Below are 21913 nucleotides of genomic sequence, written 5' to 3' on the forward strand. Positions count from 1 at the left end.
GTAATTTTTTTTCTTTTTTTTACTGATTTTGACCGATCTATTTATAATTTTTTGTTTATTTTTTTTCAAATAAAGTTATTTGACATAACTTGGGATAATTTACTGAGATAAAAATTGTTCTAGTCCTAATGTACTTGAATTTAGTGTCGTTTATTCATCCCATTTTCTTTCAATATTAATTTAAATAAGACCAATCGATTCGAAGAATCGATTTTTTTATAAATTTAGATGTTGAAATTCCGATCCTATATCTCTGTATGTTAATTATTAATGCTTTTAAAAATCAAATATTCAATAGTTTGAATCCGGAACAGTCCATTAATTATATACATGGTTTACACATTAAGCATAACCCACAGACTTCGTTGTTTCCAACTTTTTGGAATTTTAGTCATTTTATGAAAAAGAAACTGTTAACAATTTTATATTACCAAATTTTTATGATGAGGAATTCAGGGGTCGTATACTTTTTGTTAAATTTCATCTGTTCCAGTAACAAATCTTGTCTTGTGGTATGGATTTAAGTTTCACAATTATTGATTAGTCTTTTTCATCTGCTAATTTGATACTGGTTCTTTTTGTCTAGTGCCTCAGTACTTTTCAAGTTTTTTACATGTTAATGTCAAACTAGTAAGTGTAGTACAGTGCTACTTTAATAAATTTATGGTTAGAAACTGTTAGAACTTTCTGTTCTAAAATTAAAAATAGTATATTTTAATACTTTTTGGGCTAAAATTTGCCTTTGTTGTACTTAAAGTAAATGAAATTGTACATTCTTCGTTTGCCCTTTTTTAGTAATCTATACAAAAATGTCCCGATTTTGACTGTGAGGCCTACATACTTAAACTATGCTTTGGGCTATTATAAGAGTAAGTTTTGAAATCGATAGGAACCATCTATGTTTCAGAGTTAAATTTATATTTCATGAACATTTTGAAGTAATGACTTGCGTAAGTAGTTCCATCCTGTTAAAAATAAATAAAACCTTTATTAAAAACAAAATACTTTATTCGCACAATTATTTTTATTTCTTGATTAATATTGTAAAAATAATAATAAACTTAGAGATTAAAAGTAAGCAGAAAAAGAGCATTCCATTAAATTTTGGCTCTTTTAAGCGTTTTCAACTTTAAAAAAAAAATTCTATTTTCATGTTATTAATTCAAAACAAAAACACTTCATTTCCAAATGATTATTTCCATTCCGAAATGCCGCAGTCCTATCACAGAATTCTTTAGTAATAAGAAATTAATACAGGAATTTTATTTCCTGTCAACAAATCTTCCGCATTCAAAACAAGGCAATTGCTTTTCAACCAAGGTCGTTTAAATTTTCGTTTTTTAAGAGTTGAATAAAAGAACAATGAATAGACTCGCTCGTGTTAATGCATAATAAAAATGGTGTTATTAACTGTGGCTTACCGAGTATTGACTCCTCTGAGTTGTTTTAGAAAAATGAAACCAGTTTTGAGTAGACTCGCATTATCTAGTTCTTGCCGCTGTTGATTAAGTTATAAATAAAATATGTTTCCAGAATTTACATTTCATTTTGAGTCTCTTATATGCTTTTATTTTTTCCATAGTACTGAATAATACTCATCAAGTAATCATAGAAGCTTAGATAGATCTTTTTTTTCATCCTACACTATCGATTTTAATGGAGGTTTTATGTAAAAGATATGCAAAAAAAAAAAAAAAAAAAAAACCAAAGAGAATAAATGCAAAGAATAACCCAAAGATCATATCATTTTTTTTTTTTTTTAAATTCTCTGTTATTTCTTTTTCTTCTCTCAGATTTAACGAACTTTTACAAGCTTATTTTGTATATATATACAGTACACTCTCGATTATCCGTGATCATTCCGGAGTCACACAAAAAATATAAAGAGAAACATTTTCAAGATTAAAAAAATTTGATTCATGAAGTTATAACACTGCCAAATTTTTGGAAGCAATATTCGTTATTGGATTGCAGTATATGGAATATCAGAAGCATGGTCAAAGGTAAAATTGTCTACGTTATCAGGATCTTGGAGAAAGATATCATACCGCTTGATGAACAATCCTCTTCAGATGTTCAAGAAAAATATGATAACAGTATTCTCGAACAAGCAAAAGAAATCTAAGGTTTCGAAATTCTTGATGAAGAAAACTTAGAAGATTGGTTTCAAAGTGATGCATGTGAGCCTGGCTTCCAGTATTTGATTGATGAAGACATCGTTATGTTGTTAAATCAAATAGTGATGATAGTAACTGATGCAGAAGATGTAGTAAATGAATGAAATACAATTTCTCATTCTGCTGCTCTGTGGTAACTTTATTAAATTATATGGGAGGATTTGATTACGGTGACATTACTGCGGTTCGTAAAATATGTGCATCGATGTATGGCGAAGACGCATTACACATTTTTTAATAAAGAAAATGCCTAGTTTGATTTTATACATGCAAATGTCAGTAATTTTTATATTTTTTGTACTGATATTGGATTTTTCTTTAATAAAAGGAGTTTTCGGATTATCCGTGTTTTTCGATTGTCTGTGCGACCTGTTCCGGTGATTAACCCGGATAATCGGGAGTGTACTGTAATGTTTCGCATGTTATAAATGGATAGGTGTATTTAATAATTATTATGAAATCCTTTTTTTGAGTTAAAAGGGTGATTGGTCAGTATCTGCATTTTTATCATATTCATTTGGATCAAAATAATTTCTGACTATACTTGTAAAAATCTTAACGCCGTCTGTTAAGAGACTTTATCAGATAGTGCAATATTTTGTCGTTTTCTGTTAAAAACTACTAATTTCGCTTGCAGGCATCCAATTAAGAATGTAGGTTTGTGACGTCATTTGTCGCAAGTTCTCACTTAATTTTCTTTATCGCCTGGCCAGAGAAGAAGCCTTCAAAATATTTCGAACCATACTTGTTGACTAAATTCATGCATTTGACTTAAGTTTAATAAATTTATTTACTTACACGGAGACCAAAAGGCACCAAGTACATCGACTTTTTCAAAAACGCTGTAACAAATGAAAAAAGGATCGTTATTATTCCATACTTGCATTTCACAAATATGTCTCCTTAAAACATTTTTCTATTATATTTACGACTTCTTTGCGTGAGTTTAAGCTTCAAAATGGGTCATTTACTGCAACTGTATAGCAGTTAATTCACTTCATTTTAACTTCTTCAGCTATTACATCGTCTGTTCATGTAAGCTATTCCATGTAACGGAGATAATTATAATCTCAATTTCACCATTTAGTGCTGGCAAAGTTTTCATTCTAACTTTAGCAGAATGTTGTGGTTTTGAGAAATGTGTAATTATTGCATCATTTAAGTCGCGATTTTTTCCCCCCTTACGAGCAAGTGTACTGCATATTTACGTGTAAAAAATGAGAAGGAAAAAAAAAAGGTGCTGCGAAATAATTTACACGATTATATTAAGATGTTCTTTAACCTTTGCGTGTTCGTTTTGATGGATTTTTTTCTTCGATTGTTTTCACTGAACATTTAACGACCATCAACGACTTGTATAATTTTGAGAAAGAAAAAAATGTGTCTAGTTAGAGTAGGATGATAATAGTTTAAAAGAATCATTTTGAAATAATTAGTATCAAATATTTGAAAGGTTGTTATGCTTAAAAAAAAAGAGAAAAGAAAAACGAACGTACTTTAATGGTATAATTCAAAGTTGAATGCTAATCGTCGTGAAAGATTAACTTTCTTTCGTCAAATGATCCAACTTGAAAATTCGTTACACTAATCATTCTGAAAGTTGCATTTCGGAATAATTTCGAAAGCTGGTAAATTAAGGATATTAAAAACGCTTCAGTATGCGCATGATTGCTAAGCACTTTTCAATATGCAGTACAGTAAAAGTACGTTATAACGACAACAAATAATAGCAAGTGAAATTACCGTAACAACGAGCTTTGTTTTATTTTATTTTATGACCGACGTTGAACAGCCGACCCAATTTTTGGGTTTACGACTACTAATGTTCAACGCCGTAGCCTTGTAATTTTGAACCAATCCAGAAGACAAGGACACTCCTGGATCGGTACCCTCAGAGGTATTGAGTAACAACGAGCTTGTCGTTGTAGGCAAATGTACATATTTAATTTTAAAATAACCGTGTACATGCGATGTACGTGCTCGTAATATCTGTGGAATCGAAAGCCAGAGGTGCAGGAAAAGGAAAAACAACAGAAGAACCTTTTTTTTTTTTTTTTGGAAGAAGAGAACTTAGCCACTGGTCGCCCACTCCTTAGCTTATAAAATAGTGGGTTTAAATTGTAAGAAGGAACCGTTGATTGTTGCTCGTATTCCTGTTTCAATACTAGAAATTAATAAAAATGTCTTCCATTTAAACTTTTTTCATATAATATTACTCTTAAAATCAACAAAACAACAGAAAGGAAAAACAGAAAGAAAAGGAAAAACAACAGAAGAACCTTTTTTTTTTGTTTGGAAGAAGAGAACTTAGCCACTGGTCGCCCACTCCTTAGCTTATAAAATAGTGGGTTTAAATTGTAAGAAGGAACCGTTGATTGTTGTTCGTATTCCTGTTTCAATACTAGAAATAAATAAAAATGTCTTCCATTTAAACTTTTTTCCATATAATATTACTCTTTTAAACGGCAGAAAAATGTATTTCCTTAAAAAAAATTGTTATAGAGGAAGATAAGTAGCTTTAAACCAGATATAAACGTACAATTTTTGTATCTTTAATTGCATTTTGACGGTGATTTGGAATTCGTCGTAATAACGGATTTCTCCAAATATGCCGTATTCGTTATATTGAGCTTTTACTATATATATAAAAACAGTATGCAATTACCAAGAATAGTCAATATAAATACATAGTTTAATTTAATAATAATAAATATATTCATAAATATAATTTGTTCAGTATTTTTTCCGGAGTTTAATTTCATAAGTAATTCTTGCAATAATTTCCTAATCATAAATACATACATTGAAAAATGTGCGCCTGTGAGAATAAAGAGTTTTTTGTTTTAATCATTAATTCGTAAGTGGCTGAAGTAGCAACAGTAACAAGTCTAAAAAAAAAAAAGGTTTAGATAAACGTTTTTTGGACATATTCTCTCGTCCCCCCCCCCCCCTTTAAGTCCTTCAGGATCGTGATGCAAAACATTCTTTCTTCTATCCTACGATTATTTTTAAAACGAGTCTTTCTGACTCTAGTGGCCCAAGATTACACGAATGATCTCAACATGGTATTCTCTTGTTACATCTAGTATAAGTACGCATACGTTTTTATTAATTCGTATAAATTCGGAATACATTTGGCCTCCCAATGTAATAATGATCCACGTTCGAATCCCAAGGGTGGCTGGTCAATAAGAATTCTCTTCTCGACTCTCAGCGACCGCAGTACTGACGTAAAATATCCTCAGCGGTCGACGGATCGGGGTTAGAATCTCCTTGCCGTCGGGCTAACCGTGGGAGGTTTTTGTGGTTTTCCTCTCCATATAACGCAAATGGGGGTTAGTTCTATCGAAAAGTCTTACATGAAGGCCAATTCATCCCAATGCTTAAACCAGAAATCTCCTTGTTATTACTAGGTTACGGAGTTGAACATTGATAGTCGTAGACTCAGAATTTGGTCGGTTGTTCTACTTCAGTTATAAAATAAAATAAAACACTAATTATACGGTATTGGAGAAGTGGTTCTTTCTCCATCCGTTGGCCCTGAAGGGGTTAAGAGTACACCTCAGTTATAAAAGCCCATATAATTTTAAAAAGTGTAAATTTTTTACTTTTATCTTAATTTCTTTGCAAGCCTTTTCTTTATACTTTTTAATTCAGGCTATATACTTTTTATTTTTAAAAAAAAAATTATAGCTGACGTAAGAGTTTTTTAAATTCTAATAAACTCAATAAAAACACAGCAATTTTGCCAGCTTCTCACTGATAAATACGCATCGAGAATGCAACTCGTTTCTCGTTTAAAAATATGTCCTTTATTTATTTTTCTAGTTCACCTGAGTAAGTTTTCTAGTTCACTTCTGGAAGACATTTATGCTAACGCCAGTGGATTTAGAAAGCCTATTGAAATGAAACCTGCACGTGAACTTAAAGACGAATAATTTTCTTTGCTCATCTTAATATTTGTTAAAAATTAACGAATCCTGTCAACCGGTGCATGATGGAAAAAATATATATTTGTCTTGGGTCCGAAATTAATTAGCGTGTAACATTTCAAATCTTTGATTGTCGTTCCAATTTCATTTTGAAAGACTCGCTGAATTAAATCTCTCATCAGAAAATCCGAACAAAACCGGATTACACCAAGAAAAAGAATCCTTTTCTACAAGGAAGTTTCGAACGCGTGTTCTCAAACTTTACGCTTTTATACACGTTACTATTATTTAATCCAAGCCTTTAAAAAATCTTACTCCCTTTGTCCTTGTTTTTTCATCTAGCTACGAAGAATCGCTTTCTTAAACATCAACTGGCCCAGACTTCTTCATGGATTTCTCATCAAACCGGTGAGAAAGTTGAAAGCGATTAAATCTTAGACAGGATTCATGACCCGAGAGAGGCGATACATTGATGAAAAGTTATGTTCGTTGAGTTTATGAATGATAAAATTCATTTTGTTCGATATTTTGTTATTATGTATCGAACTACGAATGTTTTTTTATTTTGCGTTAGCACGCAGGGTTTAATTCAGACTTTTTTTGTGAAAGATTCTGTTTTTTTTTTAAATTTTTTACGAAGCATTTATTGTAAAGATACTTAATGATTACTACTTTAATTTAATACAAAAACAAATTAGCAATGAAGTTAAAAAAATGCGAACACAAAGAAATTAAGCAATATGTGTCTATTAAAAATATATCTATTGAAAATATAGTAGAGCAATATCAACATAGTCAGGGGATAGAGCTTCCGCCTTTCAATGAGGTGAACCGGGTTCGAATCCCAGAAATGGTTGGTCGGTACGAATCCGCATCCGGCTTGCACCGATCATAGTGCTGACGTGAAATATCCTCAGTGGTAGACGGATCATGGGTTAGAATCCCTTTGCCGTCAGGCTAACCGTGGATCTCGTGGTTTTCCTCTCCATGTAACGCAAATGCGGGTTAGTTCCATCAAAAAGTCCTGCAAGAAGGCAAATTTTCCCCAATACTTGATCCAGGAGTTCCCTTGTCTTCTGGATAGGGTTCAAAATTACAAATATATATATATAGCATTTAAAATGAAAATATAGCGAAGAATCCGACAAAAGAAACCAAAGAAGAGTACTTATTCAGCTAAGAAACCTGAAATTTTTTTTTTAAAGAGAGTTAATGAAATAGTTTTTGTATAAATGAATTAAAATTGATTTCGAGGTCTGCTTCTGCCGAGATAATTTAACAGATATATTGCCGAGATAATATTTCAGTGTTGAATTCAAATATAAAATAAAAGCAAATTGCTCATTTTCTAAAATAAGTAACTAAATTACAGAAAAAATCATTAAAAAGGTGGCGTGGTATTGTTTTACAAAAAAAAAAGGAAAAAAAGAAAAGAAAACATTTTATACAAAATTTAGAAAGACCCCAAAGCTTTGTCAAAAAGTCGTGCGATCATTGTAAAATTACGCGTTGTTATAAATGTCCGAGTGGTGAGAGTATTATATATTCTTCATAGTTATCATATCAGTTTCATAAAAAGAAAATAATAAGTCGCAAATATAAATTTATTCTGCGATGTTAAAACAATAACAAAGACAGTCAAGCAGAAAAAAAAATGAAAGTAAAGAAACTGCGATTCTAAAATTTAACTTAACAAGATAAACTATATCTTGTAATAATTCGTGCATGAAAAACTGTATCAAATTCCTTGCTGTATAATAGGAGCTAAAATTATCTATAAAAAAGTAATGTTTCAAATTTCTACTCATCGAGGAAACAATGAAACTCAAAGCACAATGAATGATATAGATGTCACCTTTTCTTAGTTTTCATTGTTTTCATACGCTTCTTATGTTTATATTCAACTATAGATGAAATTTCATAAAGGTTTTTTTCCCCCCTGATTTTGATTTCCCTGAGATACTGACAATTTTAAATTTATATTTTCTTTAAGCAAACACTAAAATTAACTTATTGGAAAAAGAAACTTTTAAAAGAAAGTCATTAATTATTTTAAAATGCCAAGAAGAAAAATCATACAAGTTTCTTAGTAGATACAGGTATTATGCTTTGAGAGGATCTTAGATATTTCATTATAGGTATTTCATAATGAATGCTCTTAATATATATTTTTAAAATCATTGGTGAAAATAAAGTCAAAATGACACTGATAGTTATTATTTTTAAATATTAATCAGAGGAAGGAAATACATACAAGTTTGTTATCAGATGTTTCGCAATGACTGCCCTTAATATATACTTTTAAAATACTTTTCGAAAATGAAGTCAAAAGAGCATGCTCATCATTAGTCGTAAAGTGAAGGAAGAACAAAAGCGGTAGCCGAATCACTAGTGAGAAAAGCGAGATCAAAAACATTTTGATTAGTTGGAGAAATTTTGAGGTGTTTTTCATAATCGATTTTAAACTCTTTTGTGTTTCCTTTCTTTCTTCTTCCCTCGTTTGTTTGTGGCCTCTACTGTGCATGCAATTTTCGTTTCATTCAAGGATTTCAAAAATATATTAAGATTACAGAACACGACGCTGTTATAGCGAATTTCTGGAATCGTTTCTCATTTCTATATTATTTTGAATGGAATATGATTAATCGAGTCTTTATGTGACGTTAAACATTTCAAGCTCAATATATTGAATTATAAAGTTTAGAAACTTATTTTAATTTAGAGAAAAGAAAAGGCTGTTGGTGTAATTTTTTACTTAAAAGTTACAGCTACAGATTCACAATAATGTCAATATTTAAGAAGGTATTATATTTTATAATCGGTGAACAGCCCTATTCTGATTGAACAACTATCTTCAACCCTGTAAGTTTGAGCCCAATCCAGAAAACAAGAGAATTCCTGGATCAAACACCTAGTCTTCGTGGAGAACTTTTTGATGGAACTAACCCGCATTTACGTCACATGGAGGGGAAAACCACAAACATCTCTAACGGTTAGCCCAACGCAAGAGGATTCTAACCCATGATCAGTCTACCACTGAGGATATTTTATGTCAGCACTGTGGTTGGTGCAAGCCGGGCGCAAAATTCGAATCAACCAGGCACCAATGGGATTCGAATCTGTCCCACCTCATAAGGAAGAGACTGCTCTGTCACCTGAGCCACTGAAGAAGGTATTGGATAAAAGATATAAAGTTGTAATTTTATCACAGTTTCTTGATATTACTTAGTTATAAATTAGGGATCTTGAACGTGTGGTCCGTGGATCACAAATGACCTCTTGATTATATTTTTATGGCTCGCCAAATCATCTCAGTCCATTTGAAACAGTAGTTCAATAAGATAAGTGAGAATAATCGCTAAATGACAATTATTTCAGACGATAGTTAATAGTGCAAAATTCGTGACAACGAAGATAGGCCAATCCACGAATGATAGCATGCGTGGAGGGAAATGTGTGACATGAGAGAGAGAAAGAGTAAAAGGAAGTGTGACAGCACTCATTTAAAAAATTCGAAGTAAAACATTTTAAATCATCAAAATGAAAAATTAGAAATCAGCGTCATCTTTTTCATCAAAAGCTCACAAAAAAAATCACCTTAGAGCCTAGTTAAATTTAAAAAACAAAATTTAAAATATGATCCATAAAATAGTGCTTTTTTTTTTTTTAACTGTAAGCATATGTTTATGCAAAACTATAATGTGCCATGTGTCAAGAGTGTTTTGGGTAGGACAAAGGGGAGGAGGGAGGGGTAAAAAAACAGCACCAGACATTCAGAACTTATTGATGTTGCCCTCTGGCGTATAAGGTTAAGAAAGACACCTTATCTAAATAGTTTAAAAGTAAGACAGAAAAAAAAGTGTCATTCTTATAGTTATCTGTGATTTACACAATAATATAAGTGATTTTCTTAATTTTTAAATAAAAAAATGTCCATCCAAAACAGTTGCTCTTGAAGTTAAAAGAAATATTTTATTTGAAGAAATACTAAGTGAATTATTAGAAGCGTAAATTTATTTAAACTTTAACGCTGCCTCGCTCTGAATTTTATCGAAATACTGATAACTAAACCTTATGATAAAACATATAAATTATAAATATTTATTCTCTAAATTAACGATATGTTTTTATTATACTTTAAAGAAAAATAATTTTTTTAAGAATTTTCTTTTTCAATTTTAAAATATTTACCTAAATTTAGCTTAATAATTTTACATAGTTTAATGGAATAATAATATAGTTTAATGGAATGCCATTCTCTTTTGTTCATTTTATACCACTCATTCGAAATCAGTGTGTGATAAATGTATACGTCTCTATTATTACTGTTGTTTATTAAAAATGTATTATTTGATATTACTTTTACTCATAAATGTTCTTCCATTCAATAATTCCTAATTTTTACAAATATCATGAATTTGGATGTTTGTATTTTAAGTATTAGAAGAAATAGAAAATGAAAAGTTAAAGTGATATATTTTATAGTTACATAACATGCAGTGGCCTAACTAAAGGATATTCGAAAGTCATTTGTTTCATATATTAGTACTAGCGCAATAAAAAAACTTTTTTTTAAGTTAATTTTATTCGCTGAAAATAATTCAATCCATTTCACATCAGTTCGGGAAAAAATTGGGGGGAAACATGGGTGTCACAATAATGGAAAAGTTCGATGTCAACTTCTTTTCATTGCACAAGTGCCTGAAAAAGCAACTCTCTCAAGACCATGCTACGTATAACATCTGTCACTGTCACATCTCACATATTTCAGCTGATACAAAGTCGCCTTAACTTCAGCTAAACAGCATGGCCATTTGTAAACCCCTGGTAATGGAAGATACCTAGCTTTTTGATAGGCGGCAGTGGAAGTGACATTCTACAATCTGAAGTAGACAGGTGATAGCAGTGATGCATGTCTCGTTCCGTTGCCACAAGGACGAATATTATTCTTAAATATCGTCTGTTCGTTGTCATATCAGCCGAAATTTTGCTCTCATTCTTTCTATTAATGTTGTTTTCTTTTGTTTTTATTTGTTAATTTTTAGTTTGAAATTGGTTTTATAGGATGGTTTGTAACCCCCAATATTTTTTATGTGCCTTATTCTTATTCATAAAAAAAAGTTTAAAATTGAAAACTGGAAAACGATTTTTAAATATCGTCTGTTTGTTATCATATCAGCTGAAATTTTGCTATCATTCTAAATTTAAATGTTGAAATTGGTTTTTGTTAGCTCGAAGAAAATATTTTGTTTCTTAATTTTTATCAACAAAGTAAATTAATAAATAAATAAATAAGTAAAAGTTTAAAATTGAAAGCTAGAAAACAAACTTTAAATATCGTCTATTTGTTATCATATCAGCTGAAATTTTGCTATCATTTTTTCTATAAATGCTATTTTCTTTTGTTCTTATTTATTAATTTTCATGTTGAAAATGGTTTTAGGGGATGGTTTGTTACCCCAAAAAATATTTTGTTTCTTAATATTCATCAAAAAAAAAATATATATATATATAAAAAAAAAAATTAAAAATCACCTCAAAATTTGGATATAATTTTTTCTAGAAGTACCGTTTTTCTTTTCATTTATAAATTTCTGGTTTGAAATTGGTTTTCTGTGATGATTTGGTACCACAAATAATATTTTGATTTCTTTAACGTATTCTTATTCAAAAACAAAAGTTTAAAATTGAAAACACGAAAGCAATTTTTAAAATTCATTATTCATATCATCATTTGCAAACAATACATTTTAAAATTCTCTTTACTCTTAAATATTGTTTGTTTTTGTCAAATTAGCTGAAATTTTGCTGTCATTCCTTCTATAAATATTAATGAAATACCATGTTCCTTTTAATATTATTCGTTAGTTTTCTAGGATGGTTTGTTACCCCCAAAATACTCGTATTTTGATAAGTCTTATTCAGAAATAAAAGTACAAAATTGAAAATTACGAAGTGATTTTTAAAATTCATTATTTGTAGGATTAATTGCTAAAAAACTGTTAATTTTATCATTTTAACTCTTTACGATTATGTGTTCATTTACAAACTCCATAGCACAAAGGACCTTACCATTAACAATCTTACGTTAAACCAAGTCGTCAAACTTTGTAAAGATTTATTGATTTCCAAATGAAATGATAATAAACAAATCCTGTTTAAGTTTAATTGGGCCGATAAGAGATAATAAAGTTTTTTTCCCCCATCATAATCTTGCATATTATGTTGCATACTGCTCATTCAACGGAAATCAATTACAATTAATTAGCGTGTAATCTATAAACTAAATACTATCATAGTTTAAGTGTTACTTTTTAATAAAATGAAGATAAGGCAGTTCAGACAAGGCTTCGCAATGATAGGTAGGTTGTACAAAATTTGAAATCCGATTATACCATATTCTTGCAGAAAGCATGAATGCAGAATTTATATATATCAGTCTTAATGGTTTAATACAATTATTAGTCTCGTTCTCTTTGATAATCAAATTATTCTTCACTAAAATACCTCTGACGCAATAAAAATAGCATTTTTATAACTTTTTATTTTTTTATTTTGTATAATCTAATATCCAATTAGTTAAAAAACAAATATTTAAAAACTGTATAAAAACATAAGTATCACGAGGTTGTTAATGTTTTTTTTTTAAATTTAAAAACAAAGAAACTATGTTCGAATTCATTATTAAACGTCATGATAAAAATAGAAAATAATCTGTAATTAAAATATTTATAGGTTTTCAAAATAGACTGGTGCACGAACCAAGCATGTATTTTTTTTATCACAGGTATTTTACGACTGAGGTTAAGTAGATTTATATCGATATATAACCTACCGAAGAATATTTTTATGTTAAAAATAAAACAAACAAACTAAAACAAAATCTTATGATGCTACGGAAACTAATTAAACAAGACTGGTTTCTAAACAACCTGTAGCAATTTCAATAATTTTATTACTCCAATAAACAATAACAAGATACAATAAATACGAATTATGGTATAAGATGTTTGAGGCCAGGTGTTTAATAACAAAACAGATCCAGTTTAAAGACTTTTTCTTTATTCAGAAGCAATGAAAAAGAAAACATGATGATGATAAACACAAATAATTCGGTAAATCTCTTTTTTTTTTCATTGAAAAAAATAAAGAATGACTAGATAAAACATTTTTAGGTTTTTAAAATAAAATTTTATTACACTATAATCATTAAATGTGACAAATGACCTAGCCAAAGCCTTTTCAGCAAAATAACGTATTAAAATATGAGGAAATCATAAAAAGCTTTATGTATATAGAACAGTACTAAATCTTCCGCATTACACGTTTTTTTTTAAAAAAATTTTTTATTAATAGTTTTTTTTAATCTAAAGATTTATACGGAGAAAAAAAAATTCTGGCAAAATTAATGGAAATAATTTTGAGTAATTAAAATTCTGGTTAATGAAAACAAAATATATGGCATTTAAACCATTCATTCAATAATTTTTCCGTTCGTGTGGTAATTGTTTACCAGAAATTCATGTTTTCAGAATTTAAGTTCGTATTACCACGCATTTAGTAAAACATACAAAACTGATGAGTAAATTTTGCCGAATAAATGGTTTTTATGCCATGTTTCTAAGGTATCTTGTTAAAATTACCACATTTTACAACATTGACCAAATTTTATCACAGATTATTTTAGCACATTTTATTGTTAATTTTATCAAAATCATTTCCAATGCTCCTCGGTAAAAATTGCCATGCTTTTTCGTGTTCCTATTGATCTAGAAACACCGTAAATGTTACCATATTTTGGTAGTTTCAGCCATACTTTTTTTCTCAGTTTAATATTAGCAATCTGAGCTTTGAATACAAAAATGAATAAGACATTTATCTAGTTCTCAAGGTTAAATTTAAAAATCAATAAATTCAAAATTTTAAGATTTCAAAATTTAAATCATTTTTTTTAAAAAAAAAGTTATTTTTATTTTAATTTAAAAATTCCTACTAGTATTTTCTCCGAAGAAAAATATAATTAAGGAAGTTCAGTTTTGTGTTTGCGCTAGATGCATACGTTAGATATTATTTGTTAATTTTTTTAATGAAAACAGCTGTTAAAATAATTACTAGAGTCAATCATTTTCACTGGTTGTAGCAGTTACTTGTATTTTAATTTATCATAACGATAATTACGTATAACAACATAGTTTTAATTACACATATCGATTTGATTTATAAATTTCCATTCTGCTTGAATATAATATTTGGAATAAATAATTTCAAGAATGCACAATTATAAATTTCAGTGTTTGGAAACATAGCATTTAAATCTTTGCTTCTAATATAAACTGGAAAATGCATAAAAACATTACAGTTAATAATCAATGAATTAACCAATTGTCTAATTAGTGAATCAGTTAATGACCAAATCATCGACTCATTAAAATACCGAAATCAATTAATTGAGGAAGATATATAGTTTTGTAGTTTCTGATACAACAGTCAACAACTACCGTAAACCGGGGCGAGTCTACCCATTTTTTCAGTTTGTCAACTTTCAAGTGGTCAAACTTTTGTAAATATTAAAGAAAAAAGGCTTTTAATAGGTGTTTCGGTATCGCTATTTATCCCTCTTTAAAGCTGTGAAATCGATTTTAGAAAATATTAACAGTTACGCTGTTACTGTATATTTTTATAGAACTGCTGGCAAATCTCTCGTATGGGGCGAGTCTACCCATTCTATTAAAATGAATGTTAACATTGTAAATAATCAAATTTTACTATTCAATTATTATTTTAGTTACTATATAGGATATTTATGAAGTAAAATTCATAACTTTATTATATATTCCATTTTTTATTCATAAAATAACACAAATTGAGTATTTGATCGATTATCACATTTTGATCACAGTTTTGTTTTTATAATCATTAACATTATAAAATAAAATTTTTTTCTGATTATTGTTGATAAAAATAAATTAAAATTTATATAAATTTACAATTAAATAATTAATAATAATAATAATTAAAGATTATTAACAAAATCGAAATTCAAACATTGGGAATCATGAAAAATCCTTTTCCCATTCCATTAATTTCGAACCATCTGTAATAATAAATAATAATTTATTTAACTTGCAGTAAATAAAAAAAAGTTAATTTTGTAATATAAAAATTGAAAGAAATAGGTAAAAAAGATTATATTTACATTTTTTATATTTAAAAAAGTTTATGTTTATTAGTTTAAGTTATGAAAAAAGTTTATATTTACATTTATATTTAACCTATAAATTTTCTTATTAATGATAAATTTATCAATGCAGAATTAAAATAATATACTCAAATTCATTTAAAATGACTTAATTTTAATATAAACAAAGTTCTAAATTATATTATTATGCTTTATTAAAACTAAATACGAATGGGTAGACTCGCCCCGCGAATTCTGGCTTTTTGTTCACAACAGCAAAACTTACATTCTTTTTGCTTTTTTTCATATAAAATTAATGTAATCTTAGTCTTAGATAAGTTTATCGCTTAACCAAAGTGAAAATAGTAATAATAATAATATACTTACGGAGCACCAATTAAAAGTTTGCTGATTTTCAATACAAATCTCTCAAAAGACGTTTGAACAGGTCGGTTAAAAAGACACCAAATAAATATAAACGGATCAAATTACTACAGCGCCATCTTCCTTAGAGTCTGAACTAAGTCCTTCGTCGGTAAAAATTTTTTTATTTGCAATTTAAAATAGTGAAAATTAAATAAAACTAAAATGGGTAGACTCGCCCCTGGATGAGTAGACTCGCCCCGGTTTACGGTACTTTATTATTTCATCATTATTATGTAGAATTAAAGTAGTTTTCAAGTAAATAAAATAGTTTCCTGTTAAAGTAAATAGAAGGATAAATAATAAAGAAAAAAAAATTTAAAACAGGAAATAAATTGTTGAGTTCTATCAAGCAGTCGAAATTTATCTGTATTCTAATTTTAAAACTCATTTAATTCACCATTAAATCAATTTTTTAAATACAGTAAAACTGACAGCATTAATTTTGACTAACGACAATGCCTAATAGAAAGTTATTTCATCTCATGCAAATGTTAAAATTCAAATATTTTCATTTATAAAATGCATTAGATAATATATATTTTTCATTTATAATATTTGTTTGATATGATAAGTAAAAGACCAATTTTTAACTCTCAAAACTCAAACAGTAAGACTAACAATATTAATTTTGACCAACAATAATCCCTTCTAGAAAATTATCTTCCTCAAAAGTTAAAATTCAAGAATTTGTTTGACATTTTTCCTTAATAAAATGTGTTTGTTAATATATATTTTTCGTTTAGTTATAATAAGGCTAGTAAAGCAACAATTATTTGAACTCAGAACTTGTGCAGTAAGTCAAACAACAAGTAAAATTTTAACTGACAACAATGCCCTCCAGAAGGTTATCTCATTCAAAAGTTAAAATTCAAAAATTTTTTTTAAACATTTTTCATTTATAAAATATGTTCGATAATTTATATTTTTCATTTATAATATGCGTTTTAATGATAAGGTTAAGCAAAAATTCTTTGAACTCAGAATAAGAACCCATATAGTAAGACCAACATTAATTTTGACAAACAACAATGCCTTCTAGAAAGTAATCTCTTTCAATAATTTAAATTCAGAATATTGAAATAATTATTGAAATAATATTAAAAATAATTATTTCAATAATTATTTTTAATAATTTATATTTTTCATTTATGATACGAGTTCTATATGATAAGGTTAAATCAAAAATTCTTTGAACTCAAATTCAGAACCCACGCAGTAAAACTAACAACATTGATTTTTACGAACAGCAATGTGATCTAGAAAGCTACTTCTTTCAAAAGTTGAAATTCACGAATTTTTATTTTTAAAATGTGCGTTGACAATTTATATTTTTCATTTTTTATTTGTGTTTGTCAACAATTTTTTGAGCTCAGAACTCAAACAGTGAGGCTAAACAGAATTGATTTTGAAAACTAGAAAATTATCTCCTTCAGAAGCTTAAAAAAAATTTTTTTTTTACATTTTTCATTTATAAAATGTGTTTGATAATGATCATTTTTCATTTATAAAATGTGTTTGATAATGACCATTTTTCATTTATAAAATGTGCTTGATAATGACCATTTTTCATTTATAAATGCGCTTTTGATATGATAAGGTTCGCAAAGCAACAACTCTTTAATCTCAGAACCCAGCTTATAGTTATTCAGTTTAGGCTTACTTTAAACATAGAAACTGTTTCCTCTTTTTTATTATTATTATGATCAAAGTTATTTCAGGCAGTCGAAGTAGGGGAGAGGACAGACACCAGGGGGTGGTGAAGTGTCAATGCCATTTCCGAAAAATCAATACAGCTTTTCGTCATCATGCTCGCTCTACTTTACTGTTCCATTGAGCAAGAAAGTCAATAGCCCACTCTTCACGAGGAGCATACAAATTTTAGTTTATCCATGTCAAAAAGGCTGTGCGAATAGAAAAATAAGATGTAAGATGATATCCATATTTCTTTTGTTGTCTGGTTTTATTTTAGGGAGAAACTATTTTGGATTATATTTCAAATCGATATTTTGTTTGTTATCGATATTATGTAAAAAAAACAAAACAGGCATTCTATTACCAATCTAAATTATTGCATCATTTATATTGTCAACTCTTTCATTATCTCATGGAATGTCTGGTGTTTTAGGGACTTAAAACGAAAGATTTAGTTGGATCATGTTAATCTATAAAAATAAAAACTAGAGTTTGAGTATATCCATATTTATTTTGCTGTCTGGCTTTATTTTAGGGAGAAACTGTTTTGCATTATTGTTCTAATTGATAATTTATTTCTTATCAATATCACGTAAAAAAAACCCCGACAAATATAAAGATAACAATGAGATGAAGAATAAAAAAGATAATAATAAGATAAAGATAGATAAAGACAATAATAATAATAGACCTAGTTAAATTATTGTATCATTTATATTGTCAACTCGTTCATTACCTCATGGAATGTCTGGTGCTTTAGGGATTTAAAACGAAAGAATTAGTTGACTCATATTAATCTATAAAAATAAAATCTAGAGTATGAGTTAACTGTATGTCTCCCTTGTAACTTTAGAATTATTTGGACTAGGGTCCTGAAATTTGGTCAGGGGGCAGTTTTAGATCTAATTCAGAAAATCTTTCAAAATTTTAATTTGTCCATTCGAGTGGGAAGCATGAAAAACGATTTTTTTTTTTAAAAGGGGTTACTCATTGTTGCAATTAAAACTTACATACACGTTTCCTTTTTAAAAGATAGCATCAGTTATGTTTCCTTGCCTACAGCTCTGTTAACTCAAACTTGGAATTTATTGCATGTTCTTTGACAATTATTTATCTTTATAATTCTTTATGTTCGGTAAGCACTGCTAAATTTCAGGTAACTGGCAAGTGGGAATGACGTCATTAATTAATATTTCGGAAACGGGCTTAATCCACAAGTTTATTTGGTTTATGCATAGTTATAGTTATGATTGTGAATCGTGCTGCGATAATCCTGATTATTCAAGGAGAAAAAAATTCTAACAAAATTACTGTACTGCATGGTAATGACATTTCTGGTTTTTTTTTTAAATAAAAAACAACAACAACATAATTTCGGTATTAAAATATACTGCATTTAAGGAAGTCATTTGGTGATTTTTCGATTCATCGGTTTAACGGTTTACTAGGAATTCTGGTTTTCGAAATTATCGTTTTCATTATCACAAATTTAATATAAAATACAGAACTGAAAAGTAAATTTAATCGAATAAGTGGTTTTTATGCCATGCTAAGGTTTCATAATAAAGTTATCAAACTTTACCCCATTTTCCAAATTTTATCGCACATTATAAAGCCGTATGTAATTGATAATTTTACCAAAATCATTTTCAAATCGCTTCGGTAAAAATTATTCTAAATTTACTGTCTAATAACCAAATTTCACCACATTTATTACCAAATCGATTAATAATCGAGTACCAATCCCAGCGATGACTGATCGATTCGAATTCTCGCACTGGTCCTTGCTCGCACCGACCACAGTGCTGGCGTAAAAGACCATCAGTGGTAGACGGATCATGGGTCCCCTTGCCGTCAGGCAAACCATGGAAAATTTTTGTTGTTTTCCTCTCCATGTAACGCAAATGCGGGTTAGTTCCATCAAAAATTCCTTCACGAAGGAAAATTTCCCCCAATACTTGATCCAGGAGTTCCATTGTCTTCTGGATTGGGTTCAAATTTGCAAGGCTACGGAGTTGAACATCAGTAGTTGTAAACACAAAATTGAGTCGGCTGTTCAACGACGGTTATAAAATGTAAAATATCGTTTAAAATACTTAAGTTATTTATGTGTTTTACAGATAATTTTTTATGGTAAGATTATAGTTTGAAATTATATTTTTGTCTCAAGTGGACGAAACTTAATTTGGTGATTTTTTTGTTTACTTTGGCGAAAGAGCTTCAAAGAAGAAAGGAAATTAAGGCTTTTTGTCGAATGCTTTGTCGTCATAAAAGAACGCTTTTAACGAAAAATTTGCAATTTTAATTTTTTTTCCCCTTCATATTTTAAAAGTTAGAGTAAAGCTATTTATCGATTTGCAAAAAATGAGATTTAATAATTTATCTAAATTATATCTAGTTGAAAAATCTCGGTAAATTGGCGATTTTTTTTTAAAAAAAATGTATAACTTTTTAAATGTACGAGCTATTTCTCCATTTTAAGGCCTGGCATATAATTTGAAATTGTATGTTTGCTTTTAGTTTAAAACACTCAAACTGTGGCTTTTTTTAATTTTCTTTGCCGAAAAAGCTTGCTAACATTTAATTAATTTCTGAGCTCCAAATTTGCACTTCATTCAGGCATAGCAATACAACAAAACATTTTATTTTCTTAACTTCTTCACTTATCGAAATGTTTACGTAAACAAATTACACGTGCACTGCAATTTACATACCAATCTATAAAATACGAAGTCTGCTTTCTATCCTTCAAATAAAAATTCTGTCGGATGAAATAGGGCAGACAAATGCTGTTTGCAAATAACTTCTGCATATATATATTTTTTGTAGCCGGAAATTAAATTTTTTCCGCTTCAATCAACTCAAGGTTGTTCTCCTTTCCGAGTTATGAAATGATGATGAGCTTTCGATTCTTTATTAGAATTCATCCGTAACCATTTGCTTTTTATGTTTTTTTTCCTCCAATTTTTTATCTTCGTGTGTGGGTTTAGAAAATTAGGGGAGCGATTCTTTTATTGTTGGACTGGGCCTCGGGCTCCTTTTCCCTTACTATCTCACTTTGAAGGGATGAAGCAGAAACGAAACATCTTATTTGAAAACCCAGGTTATCAATGTGTGGCTCGAGACCCAAGTTTGAGTCGCAAAAGTTTCTTAGAACAGAAATTTTTATAATTGAATTTTCAAAATTTTTTTTTTCTAATTCTAAAATGCATTAGAAAAAAATTTTTTAATTAGAATTTAAATTTGGAGTAAATTTGAAAGATATGGGGGAGCGATATTTGAATATTGTGCAATATTAGAATGAAAAAGGGATCTGAGAAAATTAGAGGAGCGATTCTCTTGTTGTTTCTTGGATGAAACCTGGTACTATCTTACTTGAAAAGTACACGAAAAGGATATACGAAAACGAAATAACTTATTCGAAAGTCGAGGTTATCAACTTGTGGTTCACGACCCAAGTTATGGTCGTTAAAGTTTCTTAGAACAAACAATTTTTATAATCGAATTTTCAAAATTTTTTTTCTTTCTAATTCTAAAATACATTAGAATGTAAATTTGGAGTAAATTTGAAATATATTGGGGAAGAAATATTTGTATATTGTGCAATATTAGAACGAAATAGGGATTTGGGAAAATTGGAGGAGCGATTCTCTTGTTGTTTCTTGGATGAAGCCAGGAGCATCTTTCTCTTCCTATCTTACTTTGAAAGTACACAAAAAGGATTTACGAAAACGAAATGACTTATTCGAAAACCAAGGTTATCAACTTGTGGTTCGAGACGCAAATTCGGATCGCAGAATTTATCTTAGAACAAAAATAATAACAAAAATTTCTATATTTGAATTTTCCAAGTCTTTCTTTCTTTAATTCCAAAATGTATTTGAAAGTAGATTTGGAGTTATTGGGAGAGCAGTATTTGGATATTGCTAGATACTAGAACGATAATGAGATGTACAGTATAAAAATTGGGGGAGCGATTCTCGTGTCATTTGTTGAATTGGGCCGCTAGCACCTTTTCGTACTATCTTATATTGAAAAAGAATGTAGGAAAACGAATCAACTTATTAGAAAACAGAGGCTATCAACTTATGGTTATCGTGCCCCAAATTTGGGTCACAAGGGTTTCTTAGGGAAAAAAATTATTGATTAATATATTTAGTCTTCCACAGTTTTTTTTTAAAAATTGAATATGCATTAGAGAATAGATTTGAAGCAAGTTTGAAAGATATTGAGGAGCTATATAGGGATGGGTTAACTGATTCTCTTATTGGTTGTTTAACTAGGTTTCAGGCTCTCTTCTCTTACTTTTTCATTTAATCAACTTATCAAAATAATCAACTTATGTTCTGAGATTATTAATATACGAATCGTGATCCGAATTCAGCTCAAAACAACTTTCATGACTGCCATTTTCGAATTTTCTCAATAAATAAATAAATTAACAGACTTAGTGATTTTTACTTTTTAATTTTCATTTTTTTAAAAAAAATCTAGCAATTTTGAAATTA

The sequence above is a fragment of the Parasteatoda tepidariorum genome, chromosome 3 (assembly GCF_982258835.1).
Source record: "Parasteatoda tepidariorum strain Cologne lab strain chromosome 3, Ptep-v5.0, whole genome shotgun sequence".
Taxonomy (NCBI): domain Eukaryota; kingdom Metazoa; phylum Arthropoda; class Arachnida; order Araneae; family Theridiidae; genus Parasteatoda; species Parasteatoda tepidariorum.